Below are 13,054 nucleotides of genomic sequence, written 5' to 3'. Positions count from 1 at the left end.
GCTCAGGACTCCTGCTGTAATGTTCCACATGAAAGGCAGTTTCTCAAACAGAATACCTCAACCCCTTGAAACACACATGAACCTCAAAACAACCCCAGTTTTTTTGGTACAGCTATTATTTATATATATATATATATTTATATATTATATATATATATATATATATATATATATATATATATATATATATATATATATATATATATTTAAAGGTGAATTCTTCCTCTGGCTGTTTATTTGTACTGTACAGGCTGGCTGGGGCTATTTAGGAGCCAGATTTCAAATTCAAAGGGTGCAGGTTTGAAGCATGTTGTGTGGGACCCTGCCGTACCTTTAAATAATTTAACATTTCCTGCTCTATGAATTCATTGTGTATCCCTGAATGCACATAAAATACCACACAGGTGTGTTGAATTGTCTCAGATAAAAACTAACGTCATGCAAATTAATAATAACTAATAACAAAATTAATAAATTTAGTAAATGTATAATTATTGAACATTTCAGCCTGGCTGCTGTTTCCATTGTGTATATATATCACTGAAGATATAATCTCTATTTTAATAAATGCATTGTGTGTTCAGAGATGCTCTTCTGCATACCACTGTTGTAATGTGTGGTTATTTGCGTTACTTTCACCTTCCGGTCAGCTTTGATCAGTCTGGCCATTCTCCTCTGACATCTCGCAATAACAAGGCGTTTCTCTCTGCAGAACTGCTGTTCACTGTATTTTTGTTTTGTTTTTTTACACCATTCTTTGAAAAACTCTGGAGACTAGTGTGTGTGAAAATCCAAGACGATCAGCTGTTTCTGAGATAATCAAACAACCCTGTCTGCCACCAACAATTCCATGGTCAAAGTCACTTAGATCATATTTTCCCCCAATTTTTTCCTCATTAACTGAAGCTCCTGACCCGTATCTACATGATTCTATGCATTGAACTGATGCCGCACAATTGGCTGATTAGATAATTGCTTGAATAAGTGGGTGTAATAAAGTAAAAATGTTCCTAATAAAGTGCTTGGTGAGTGTACACTGAAATAGTTTTGTTAGCTGCACACTATATGTTGAGGAGGTCTGGAAAACAGAAGCTTTCCTGTGAGGCATATTGTACAGAAGAGAAGACAATAGCATGTATACCTGATCCAATCACAGCCCTCTGCTGTCAAGAGGACAAGGATGGTGAGAGGGGGTCCGGGGCATACCCCAGTCTGTCCAACACAATGAACACAGGCCAAGCTGGCAGTTATTTTAATAGGTCACCAACAGACACATTTCTCCTTGATGTTTTTTTGTGTAGAGCTGAAACAATAAAAACCTTGTAAGGTCTGAGCGCAATGCTGGAGAGGAATGCCCTGAATGTAACCAGAAAGCCAGAAAATATGTTTTCCCCTGAAAATAACAGTGGGAAAACATGTTTACAACAAAGGAGACTACTGTACAGACAGACGCCGGAGCATTTTCCCAACTGTATGTTTGTATCTACATTTGAGAAAATTAGTTATCAATGTCCAATGAGCAGGCAATTGAAAAGTCAGCATTAACACTTTCCATTAGAATGCTCTCCCTTCCCACAAACTCCCTCCATTAAAAATAAGTTGCCATATGTTCTATTAAGTAATCTCATGGCACATTGGATTAGAAATCAAGTAATTAATATAATTTCAGGATAGAGTGGCAGTTCACCCAAAAATTTTATTATAGTATGTTTTCACTTACCCAGAATACTATTTATCAATCCAGATAATTTTGCTGATATGAGAAAAATTTTCTAGATTTAACACCTTTTTAGATGCAGTTTTCCATGATATAGCTTACGGACCTCTATGGACTTTTTTGGTAATCAATGCACCAACACTGTTCATTCGCAAAACTCAACAGCAATGTCGCTTTCCAAATGTAAAACCACAGTTATTTGTTCAGAAATGCACATTTTAATCGAGAACTATTTCTTCTACTGGGGGAACTCTGCAACTGTGTCTGCAGAAAAAGAAGTTTCCCCCCAAAGAACACCAGTATTCTGGGGCAAAGTGCCAATTGTTTTGAGCAGTTTTTTGGGCGGCTGTTTGCTGTGCTTGACTTGCATATTGAAACATTAATGTGTAAGTGTTAGCCAGTTGTAAACTTTACTTAGAGAAATTGTGCCAAGACAGTATCGGAACTCGTTTAGCTTGCAATGTAGAACAATGAAGAAGAAGGACGCCCCAGAACACTGGAGTGCTTTGGCGGAAACTTCTGCTTATGCGGACACAGTTGCCGAGTTCCCACAGTAGAAGAAATAGTTCTTGATTAAAATATACATTTTTGAGTTGATGTTCCGGTGGCACGGATGGTGCAGTGGGTAGCACTGCTGCCTCACAGCAAGGAGGTCCTGGGTTTGAATCCCTGTCGGCCGGGGCCTCTCTGTGCGGAGTTTGCATGTTCTCCCGTGTCTGCGTGGGTTTCCTCCGGGTACTCCGGTTTCCTCCCACAGTCCAAAGACATGCATGTTAATGTATGCTGGGATAGGCTCCAGCCCCCCTGCGACCCTGATCAGGATAAGCGGGTTCAGATAATGGATGGATGGATGGAGTTGATGTTCCCAACTAACTGTGGGATTATATTTGGAAATAGACGTTGCTTTTAAGTTCTTCAAATGTAAATAGTCAGCACAGTGATTACATTTTTGGGTGAACTGCCTCTTTTAAGTGCAGACCATGTAGACACTGGGGGGATATACAAACTCCACACAAGAAGGGTCCCAGCAAAGATTCAAACTATAGGCCGATATACATACAACTTTCCTCTCAGAGATGATGACAAATGACTGACAGATTAATTATGAAGGATTATCAGCCTGTATGTAATTACTGCAAAGGGCGAATTATGAGTGAAATCAGTTGTCACTCTGAAAAAAAAGTCATTAGGGTTATTGTCTTAAACATTCAGTTCCAAGATATGAATATTAAACACAGCATCTTCCAGTCCTGGACTGCTATGGTAGTCTAAAGTTTAAATAAATATGCGTGGGGAAACTCACTGAGATAGAGGAAACTTCTCGCTTCCATATATATTATTTAGTTACAATGTATAATCCACCAAAACTGAAACAGGCAATCCAGAAGTAGGCCTACTTCATTTATTATCCTGTAAATGGTCATACACCTTTTAATAATAGTCATCCAACATGTGACACTCTAAACTGAAAATGTAGTTTCAAAGTCCTTAATAACACGTGTAAACCTTCAGGTCTCAGATAAGAAATCCATATCTGATCTATCTGATCTATACCAATCTATACCAATGATTATTTGGACCCCTGAATATAAAGGGTCAAAATATACATTGCAACAGAATCATATGCCATAGATTAAGTTCACCACCCAGACACAGATTTACACTCAGAAATATCTGGCAGGAAAGGGCTGTGCCACAAAAAGCCTGTATCTAAGGCTTTTTGTGTTCGCCAATTGAAGCATACAGTGCTTCTGAAAATTTCTGTTGGAAAAAAAATGTCTTGATGAGACAAAAGTATTCTGCATGACTCGAGGTGAGAAACACACCCAAAAGGAGCGAATGTGAGGTTTTCTAAATTAAGAAGTCAGGGCTGGAACAAAGAACAAGAAGTAAATTAGCAGTAAAATATCACTATGGATTAAATATTTTGGTGAACATTGTAATTTATCATTACAATTTAATATAATGCATCAGGGTTTTTTTTTTGGTGATTTCCTGGGACACAGAAGATGGCACAATTACAGTGCATATTTAGGAATAATCTTATATACTGTACATAATAAAGTCACTACAAAAATCACTACAATGGACGTGATGGCATGAATGAGATGCCAGAGAATCTGTTGCAGGTATACAGCCTTATTTAAATCTGTACCCTGTGTGTGTGGGCATGTGCGTATGTGTGTGTGTGTGTGTGTGTGTGTGTGTGTGTGTCTGGGTGATATAGATGGATTCCTATGCAGGCCTACATAAAAAGTGTCACCACTGCCAATGCTAATCTGTCACAAAACTGAATTGTCAAGGATATACAAAATGTAGGGACTTAGTTGCAATTAGTAATGCCTTTTGTTTTACTATTTTGATCTGTATTATGTTACTGTTTTTATGCTTTACCATTTATTTTATTATTTGTGCTCTGTAATCTGTCTCCTGTGTCCTGCATTTTTTTCAGCATTTTTCTGTCTTATTGTCAAAGCACTCTGAGCTGCTTCCAATGCATGAAAAGTGCTTTATAAATAAAAAAATGATTAATAAATAATAATAATAATAATACTAATACTAATACTAATAATAATAATAATAATACTAATAATCATAATCATAATCATAATCATAATCATAATCATAATAATAATTATTATTATTATTCTTATTATTATGATTATGATTATTACAGTATCTTTGCTTTAGAGTATGGTGCCATCTGATTTATTTTCATGCAGTGGGACAGTGCTGAGCACTGTGTGTTATGAGGAGACTATCCATACCAAAAGAACCCATAGAAAAGTACCCAGACCAGATGTCTTCTTAAGGGGCCAGATTCACCCTCAACTGCATTGCAAAAAAAGTTAGTGTGGTACTTTAAAGGGATAGTCCAAATTACCCATAGTGAGATGATAAACAGTTAAGGAAGATTCCACCTGCAGCTATTCATAAAGGTAGCACAGTTAGCATGCAGCCAATAGATATTGATTAATATTTTTGCACTGGACTCAGAGGGATGAAATTGATATTGATTGTATCGACTGGGTAAGATAGCTAAAAAGGGAATTTCCCAAACTATCCCTGTAATTTCATTTGGAATACCTTCTGCATCATCAGTTTATTTGAATGAAGCAACAAAACAAAAAGAAAACAATGGGTTAGGGCAAGGGACATAATGTCTGTGGATGAAGTCTCTTTGAGGGAGACTGCCTTTCTTGATCATTCTGCTTTTCTGCAGCAAGAAAAGAGATACATGAATTGTGATTAAGAGATGAGTGGAATAAACTGTGATTTATTTGCAAGACTGAATTGCGGTCAATGTGCAAAGGCCGAAATAATTCAACTGCCTGTAAACATAAATCATAAGGATGAGTCTTAAAGCGTTAAAGTGATTGGTGGATAGGTGATCACCGAGGAGTTTAGCCTTTTCCCATGCTTGTTAATGGTGCTTTATTTGCCGCTTTTTAAGATGACTAGCTTGACAAGGAAACAGTTCACCCTAGTGGACCTTTTCAGTTCCAAAAGAAATAGTACTATGGATATAAAATATAAAATACAAATAATTGTACAAAATAACTATGGATGTTTCTTTCTGTAATTGTTACAAACCAGGAAGCGTTTGTTCAAGACCTAGGTGCAGAGCTTTAATGTTCCAAAGTCAGAGAGAGAATCACCTGAACAAAAGTTCACTGAAGCCAAAACAGAAGGGCAAATTCAAGATCATAGCACCATAAAACAAGGCAATGATCAGAATCCAGATAAAGAAGTCACAGGCAAATCCAGGCAGACAAAACAAGAAAGTAAATGTAAGTATGTGAATCTAGTAAACAAGGCAATGGTAAAAAAAGATAGATAGATAGATAGATAGATAGATAGATAGATAGATAGATAGATAGATAGATAATTTATACAAATCACGGCTCAAACTAATACTCACAGAGAGAAAAGACCTAGCAAGTGAGAAATTAAACCAGTATATATACAGGTGAAGCTAATGAGAAACAACTGAAGGTAATTAAGTAAACAAGCAGGAAGCACTGTATAAGGAAACAGGAAAAACCAAATAAGGAAACCCGTCCATGGGAAGAGGAGAGGTTGAAAGCCGAGGAAGCACTAGAATGGGGTGAGACCACGGTAGGAACTGGCTCCATGTGTTCTGGTGTTCATGGCAGTAGGAACGGAGAAACCTTCCAATCTCCTGATTCAACCACCCTGTTTGATCATTGGACAGTAGATGGTAACCATTCATTCATTCATTCATTATCCTAACCCGCGTATCCTGCACAGGGTCGCCGGGGGCTGGAGCCTATCCCAGCATACATTGGGCGAAAGGCAGAAACACACCCTGGACAAGTCGCCAGTCCATCGCAGGGCGCAAACACCATTCACTCACACATACCTATGGGCAATTTAGACTCTCCAATCAGCCTAACCTGCATGTCTTTGAACTGTGGGAGGAAACCGGAGTTCCTGGAGGAAACCCACGCAAACACGGGGAGAACATGCAAACTCTGCACAGATGGACACGGGGATTCGAACCCAGGACCTCCTTGCTGTGAGGCTCCAGTGCTACCCACTGCACCATCCGTGCTGCTAGATGGTAACCAGATGTCACATTAACAGCAATATTTAACCACTTAAAAAGGTTGTCCACATGAGGTGAACTAGGTTCTCCTGTCGGTAACAATATCTTCTGGTTAGCCAAAGACCCAGAACACATGGTGGAACAGGAATTCTGCAGTCTCGAGCGAGGTTGGAAGATAATGGCGAGACCCAAGAAAGAGGGGAGATCAGTGATGAAATCAATGAACATGTGTGGCCAGGGTCTATTTGTAATTGGCAGGGGCTCCAGGAGGCCAGAGGGTAGCTGATGAGGGGACTTTGTCTGGGTGCATGTAGGGCATTGGGGGCTGTCATCATGGATTTTAGGCCACCAGAATCTGTTTGCAACCAAGGAGAGGGTGCATTGCACTCCAGGATGGCCAGAGCTAGGGATAGTGTGCAACCACTGTCAGAGAGGGAAGCCCCTGGTAGAACGGGCTCGGGAGACTCCCGAGGATGTGTCGAGCCGTGCATCTGAGACAGCATCTGCTTTTCAATTCTTGTAACCAGGTGCTTGTTTCACAAAGGTTGTGATGTGCAAGCTGAGATCTGCAAGATGCGACAGATTACTCCTGCACTGTTTGGAGCATCGGGCGGCATGGGTGGTGCAGCTCTCTGTGTGGAGTTTGCGTGTTCACATGGGTTTTCTCCGGGTACTCCAGTTTCCTCCCACAGTCCAAAGACATGCGGGTTAGGCTGATTGGAGAGTCTAAATTGCCCATGGGTATGAGTGTGTGAGTGAATGGTGTGTGTGCCCTGTGATGAGTGGTGACCTGTCCAGGGTGTATTCCTGCCTTTCGCCCAATGCTGGGATAGGCTCCAGCCTCCCTGCGACCCTGTTCAGGATAAGCTGGTTAAGATAATGAACGGATGTTTGGAGTGTTTCACATAGAAATTGCAAGCCTGGAAAGTATGTCGCAAGCACAAAGGACTTTTGGGAGACCAAGAAGTGCATAGAAATTTAATTTGACTACTGTGTTGGGCTCAGGAAACTTTACATTACATTAATGGCATTTGGCAGACGCTCTTATCCAGAGCGACGTAGTGAGATTTAGACTCCCCTGGAGCAATGCAGGGTTAAGGGCCTTGCTCAAGGGCCCAACAGCTGTGAGGATCTTATTGTGGCTACACCAGGATTAGAACCACCGACCCTGCGTGTCCCAGTCATTTACCTTAACCACTACGATACAGGGTGCCCCGAAACTGAACCAAGTTTTTACAATACGTTGGCGCTTTGCGGATGCATCTGGATGGAAGGTGTTTACTCCATTGCTTGAAACCCCCACTGAAAAACAGTTGCTTGGAGCTGTCAATCCTTACAAAAAAGATGTTTAGAAAAGGCAGGATAAGCACTGGTGCACAATGCGGAACTAGTGGTGGGACTCAAGGTGAAGTGAATCTTGGTGGAGGTGAGCGCGGTGAGAGGGGCAGCAACAGAACTGTAATCTATGCTAGAGGTTGGTGAATCCCAGGAACCGTTGCAGCTATTTATGTCAGGTAGGTTTGGGCCACTCTCAACCTGCTTCAACCTTCTGTGGGTCCATTTCGAGGAACTGTACAGGAACTGTAAAGAAAGGCACACTGACCAATGAAGTCACAAAGCACATCGTTAACCATGGCCTGAATGATGGCTTGCGCGTTAGTGAGCCAAAGGCATGAAGTCGCACTTGTAGTATCCTGTGTGTGTGGTAAACGTCATCTTCCACTCTTCCCCCTCACATATGAGAACCAGGCAATAGGCATTGTGCAAAGACAGTTCAGTGAAGACTTTACTTCTTTGTAGTCTGGCGAAGGCAGAGGAGATGAGAGGTAAACGGTATCTGTTCATTATAGAGATGTTATTCAATCCCCGGCAGTCGATGCATAGGCAGACGGTGCATCTTTCTTTTCAACAAAAAAGAATCCAGCTCCCGCAGGTGATGAGGAAGGATGGATGATGCCTGAGGCAAGGGACTGATGCAGGCTAATTATGCAATCGTAGGATTGATGAGGGTGAAGAGAACAGTCGCGGGAACAGCTGTTCAGGAGAGACCTAGTACACTCGTTTGCAGACCCTTGCAGTGGCGTCCAGTCTGCTTGGTGGAGTGCTATAGATGTGGCAGTCTGGGATCTCAGGAAGCACTCACACACAAGGTTTCAATTTCACTCATACCCATCTGGAAATGAGTCCAGAGGTCAATGAAGTTGAAAAAGAGCCTCACAATTGGAGACCTTGGAAAGGTTGGTTGGTTTCTCGTAGCGTGGGACCACCAGGACCAATTGCCGACTTTAGGCAGGTAGATTGGAACTTGGGGCTCCACACCAAAATTATCCCCTTGACCCAATCAATCTGCAGATTGTGTAGAAGTAACTAGGGGTGTCCTAGAACCACTGGTACTTGAGGTGACTTGAGGTGGTTGCCAAAAACCAGGAAGCCAAGGGGCGCCAGTGAGTGCAGTCTGCAAGGGTGCAGCCAGCTGGGAGGTAGGAACCTCCATGCATTGAGCCAGGGACGGAAAGATGAAATTGGTGGCAGTCCCAGAGTCCACTAGGGCTTGGACAGGGAATTTGACACCTCTCCTGGTTAGCAGGATCTGTACTGTGGAGCGAGAAGTGGAGGAGGCTGGAGTCAAGGAAGTGCCCGTCAGGACCTTCTCTTTCACTGATGGGCATTGGCTTTTTCTGGGCATTTGCAATTTAAATGTCCCGGACACCCACAGTACAAAAAGGAGTTCAGTAATCCGATCAATGCTGGAGACTGAGGTGGATTCAGTCGACCTGCACAGGTTCTGGTGGAGACACTGGAGTGAACACAGGTGCACGGGGACGATGTGGAGGACATCATTCCGCCTGACGTTCACACAGGCGGTTGTCAATACGGAAAGCTAGGTCCATCTAAATCTACGGGCAGATCACACATGATTTAATCAGAAAGTCTATGCAGAATGGTGTCATAGAGAGTGTCTTTATTCCATCCCATAACTCAATGGAGAAGTCCCATATGCTTTGTTGCTCTTGCTGGAGCCATAGAATCTGGTGTGTGGCGGCTGGTGTCATGGTAGTGTGGTCAAAGACCCTCCTCATCTCAGTGGAGAATGCAGAAAAAGTAGTAATTGCTGGGTAATAGCGCTCCGGTGCTGGCAGAAGAGGTTCAGGAAATCCCCTGGGAATGGCTAGGGCTTGTATAATGGTTGTATACCACCCTGTATAATAGCATCTGCAAATAATAATCATAATAATAATAATCATAATAATAAACATAAAAAGAAGACAATTGACAATGGACAACTGTGGACAGCTGATGGGTGAATGTTTGCATTTCTAAAAATCACTAGTTTCCACAGGAAACTCACATTTGTATCTTATCATACGGTGCATAAGTAATCACATACACTGCATGCATAATAAAAATATACCCTCAGGCTCCCAGCACTTAAGAACTCTGCATCTCCCTCTCATCCTAAAATTAATATGCAGATATGCACTCTGTCCTCATTCAGACCACAACACCATTTACTATGTGGCCAGTAAAACTATAACATATACCATAATATACAGAACTGTAGTTTGTTCCCTTTAAATGCGCTACTTAGGTTGTGTTGTCCATGAGTAGCAGGTGGACAATGTTCCCTTCGGCTCATGTTAATAGTTGTCATCAAGTTTTCACTTCTAGATTGTGATTTCTTTTCTTATTTTTTGTATTTGTTTAGCAAATGCCTTCATGAAGGGAAATTCAGAGCGCTCAATTTGCACAAAAGGTACAACAGCCCGGCTAAAGAGTTCCCTGGTTCACCACAACTATACCCAGGAGCCTTGTGGTTATGACTCTAATTCCACAGAAACTTTATTTTATTTTCATTTATTTTTTTAAAAGAAGGGACAGTGCACATTAATAAACACAATGGAAAAATATGGCCAGATTTAACCATGAAATAGAATTTCAAAAGTTTGGTGTCACCTTATCTTTTTCTGATTTGATATTAAGCAAACAATTCATATGTAGTCAAAGCACAGACTAATACAGTTTTTTACTAAAGAATATTTTTATACATTTGGGTTTTGCAATGTAGTAATTACAGCACTTCTTATATGTAGTCCCCCATTTCAATGTTTGAGACGAATTAACATAATGTCAAATAAAAGAGTCATGTTTTATATTTGTAGTATCTACTGCATATCTGATAGCAACACAGTGGTTTGAGGCTCATTTGATACCTTGGACCCTCGATTATTTAGAACCATTTAGCCAACAAATGTGTTCCATACTGTATCAGCATAATTTACAGCTGAATCTAGTCCCACCCCCCAATTCCCATAGAGATCTAATGAAATGCAAAGCGTTTTAGTAGGACAACCTGAAAATAAGATATCCAGACTCTGAGGATGTTGATAGGTTGTAGACATCAGGAAGTCATGGCATGCAAAGGCTATGCTGTGAGGTTGAGGAGGTGCGGAGAGCCAGGTGCGACTAAGGGTCCCGTGCCCGCCACTAAGACCCCGGGGGGTAGAGGAGACAGCTCTGAAACTCGGAGACAACTCCGCACAAATAAAAGGAAGAGCCCCAAATAACGGCTCTGAAAATAGAACTACCCTACAAAACCAGGGCAAAAATCACAAACCAAAAATGACTGCGTAAAGGCTAGCACTCCTCTCCCGGACCGGGAAAAACCCAAAATGAAAGTACAACCCAGTATAAAAGACTGGGCGAACAAAAATAAAGATTCAGGAGTCGCAGCTCCGAAATAACACACAAATCAAAATACAAAATACCGGGGACAACGTCCCTCACCCACGGACTCACACGAGCCGAAAATAAAAAGAAACAAAGAACAACAGAACCAAAAGGAAGGCGGTCGCAGTGTACACACACTAGCACGTAGACCCCTTCCTTGCCTTTTTTGAACACAATGCGAACTAGCACAATACCTGACTCGTTAGCTGCTGAGTCTACCATGTGCTAAATACCGGCTTTAGGTGGCAGAGCGAACAGTGACACCGAAGCGAAGACTGAGGGGAAATGAGGGCTTTAAATACCTTCAGGAGGTAGACATCGCACTAATGACCACCAGGTGAAAATAATAAGCCCCCCTGGTGGCCACAACCAGTACTACCTCCAACCCTGACATATGAAACCAAATACATTGCCCCTTTGCCCTATCCTCATTTGGTGTAGTTGGATTTTTCCACCCCCTCCTGGCAGAAATCTCTGCAAACACATTCCAAACCAATTTCAGGATCTAATAATGAGATTTGTGATGCTGTACCCACCCCTAAAGCTTATAAGAAGAATATAATTGGCTCAAATCACTCTCCTGGATATGGTGTAAAGGTTTGCAAAGTTTCGTGATGATGGATGACTATGCACTGAGAAAAAATCAGGTTTTTTAGAAAATCGACTCCAAAGATAGAAATGGTAATCATTATTCTTATTTCACCATATAAATGGTGTGATCATTCAAAAGGTGGTATTATCCTGATAGTTGAATTGTTGAGGGATGATTTACAGCAGTAAACAGAAAAAGGAAAATTAAAAAGGTGAAAATATGTTCAGTGAAATATAATCTTAACTAGGTAAAATTTAATTGAAATTAAAAATCCATTTTACAAGAATGACCTGGCCAAGAGGCAGCATAATACAAATAAACAAATTTATCATACATTATCCATTTAAAAAGTCAGTTCTCCCAGATGATTCCTCTCCATTCTTCCTTCCTTTTGCTCCAGTCTGCAGCCCACTGACCAAAATTCCCAAAGCACCACACTCTCATTCTCAACTCATGCTCGTCCCCTCTAGCACCTCTGGCCTTGTTGTTCTCCCTCATCTACAACCCTGGTCATCTGTCTGTCTTTTATTCTTGCTGTCTGTTCTTCCTCCCAACTGTCACATGACACCTTGATATGTGTATCAAATACATATGTATTTTCAAATAGTTATTGAGAATAAAGTAATCTCTACTTGCCATTTTCATGTTTCAGTTTAAAGAGGTATAAATGTAGTTAATATATACACATTTTAGGTGCATACAAACTTATGTACTTTTATTTAACCCTCATATTAAGATTGTATTACCACTTTTATGTTTGGGGTCAAATTTGAATTATACTGTAGTATAAATGTTCTTATACTTACACGCTCTATCTTGCCTTCTTATTGACTCCCAAAAAATATCTATGAATATGAAACATCGATGAGAGACATCTGATTTTAGAGGTAAGTGAAAGTGCCACCAAAATCATACACAAAGACATCTGAGATACTGTAAAAATAGAAGAAAAGCTAAACCCACACAACACATCTTGTATGCAAAGTTTAGACTTTTGAAACAGTATTATGTTTATTCCATGTTTCCTGTTTCATCCAAATTTGGAAAAAAAGAAAGAAAAAAATACAGTATCAAGATTTAAAAAAAAGGTGAACTGGTTTTTAAGAGATGTGAAACACTGAATGGGGTCAAATAGACCCCAAACATAATATGAAGGTTAAACCTGTTTATTAGACAATTATTTTATATTGTATATAATGTAACAGCAATACAGCTATACTCTTTGTTGGAAGTGATTTGAATAGATGAGTAGCTCAGTAGTAGTGTTTCTCTGTGGAGACCAAAGGCATTTGATTGACTCCAGGCAAGTGATGGACTAAAAAAAAAGAAAAGAAACAAAAAATGACTACACATTTCTCCGCAGCCTAAAAAACACCTATTCCACAGGGACTTGTTGGAGCGGACGGTGAATTTGTCAGAATCAGAAGAGTGTAGAGGATGGGCAGGG

The sequence above is a fragment of the Conger conger genome, chromosome 4 (genome assembly GCF_963514075.1).
Source record: "Conger conger chromosome 4, fConCon1.1, whole genome shotgun sequence".
Classification (NCBI taxonomy): Eukaryota; Metazoa; Chordata; class Actinopteri; order Anguilliformes; family Congridae; genus Conger; species Conger conger.
Note: the sequence above shows the minus strand (reverse complement) of the source record.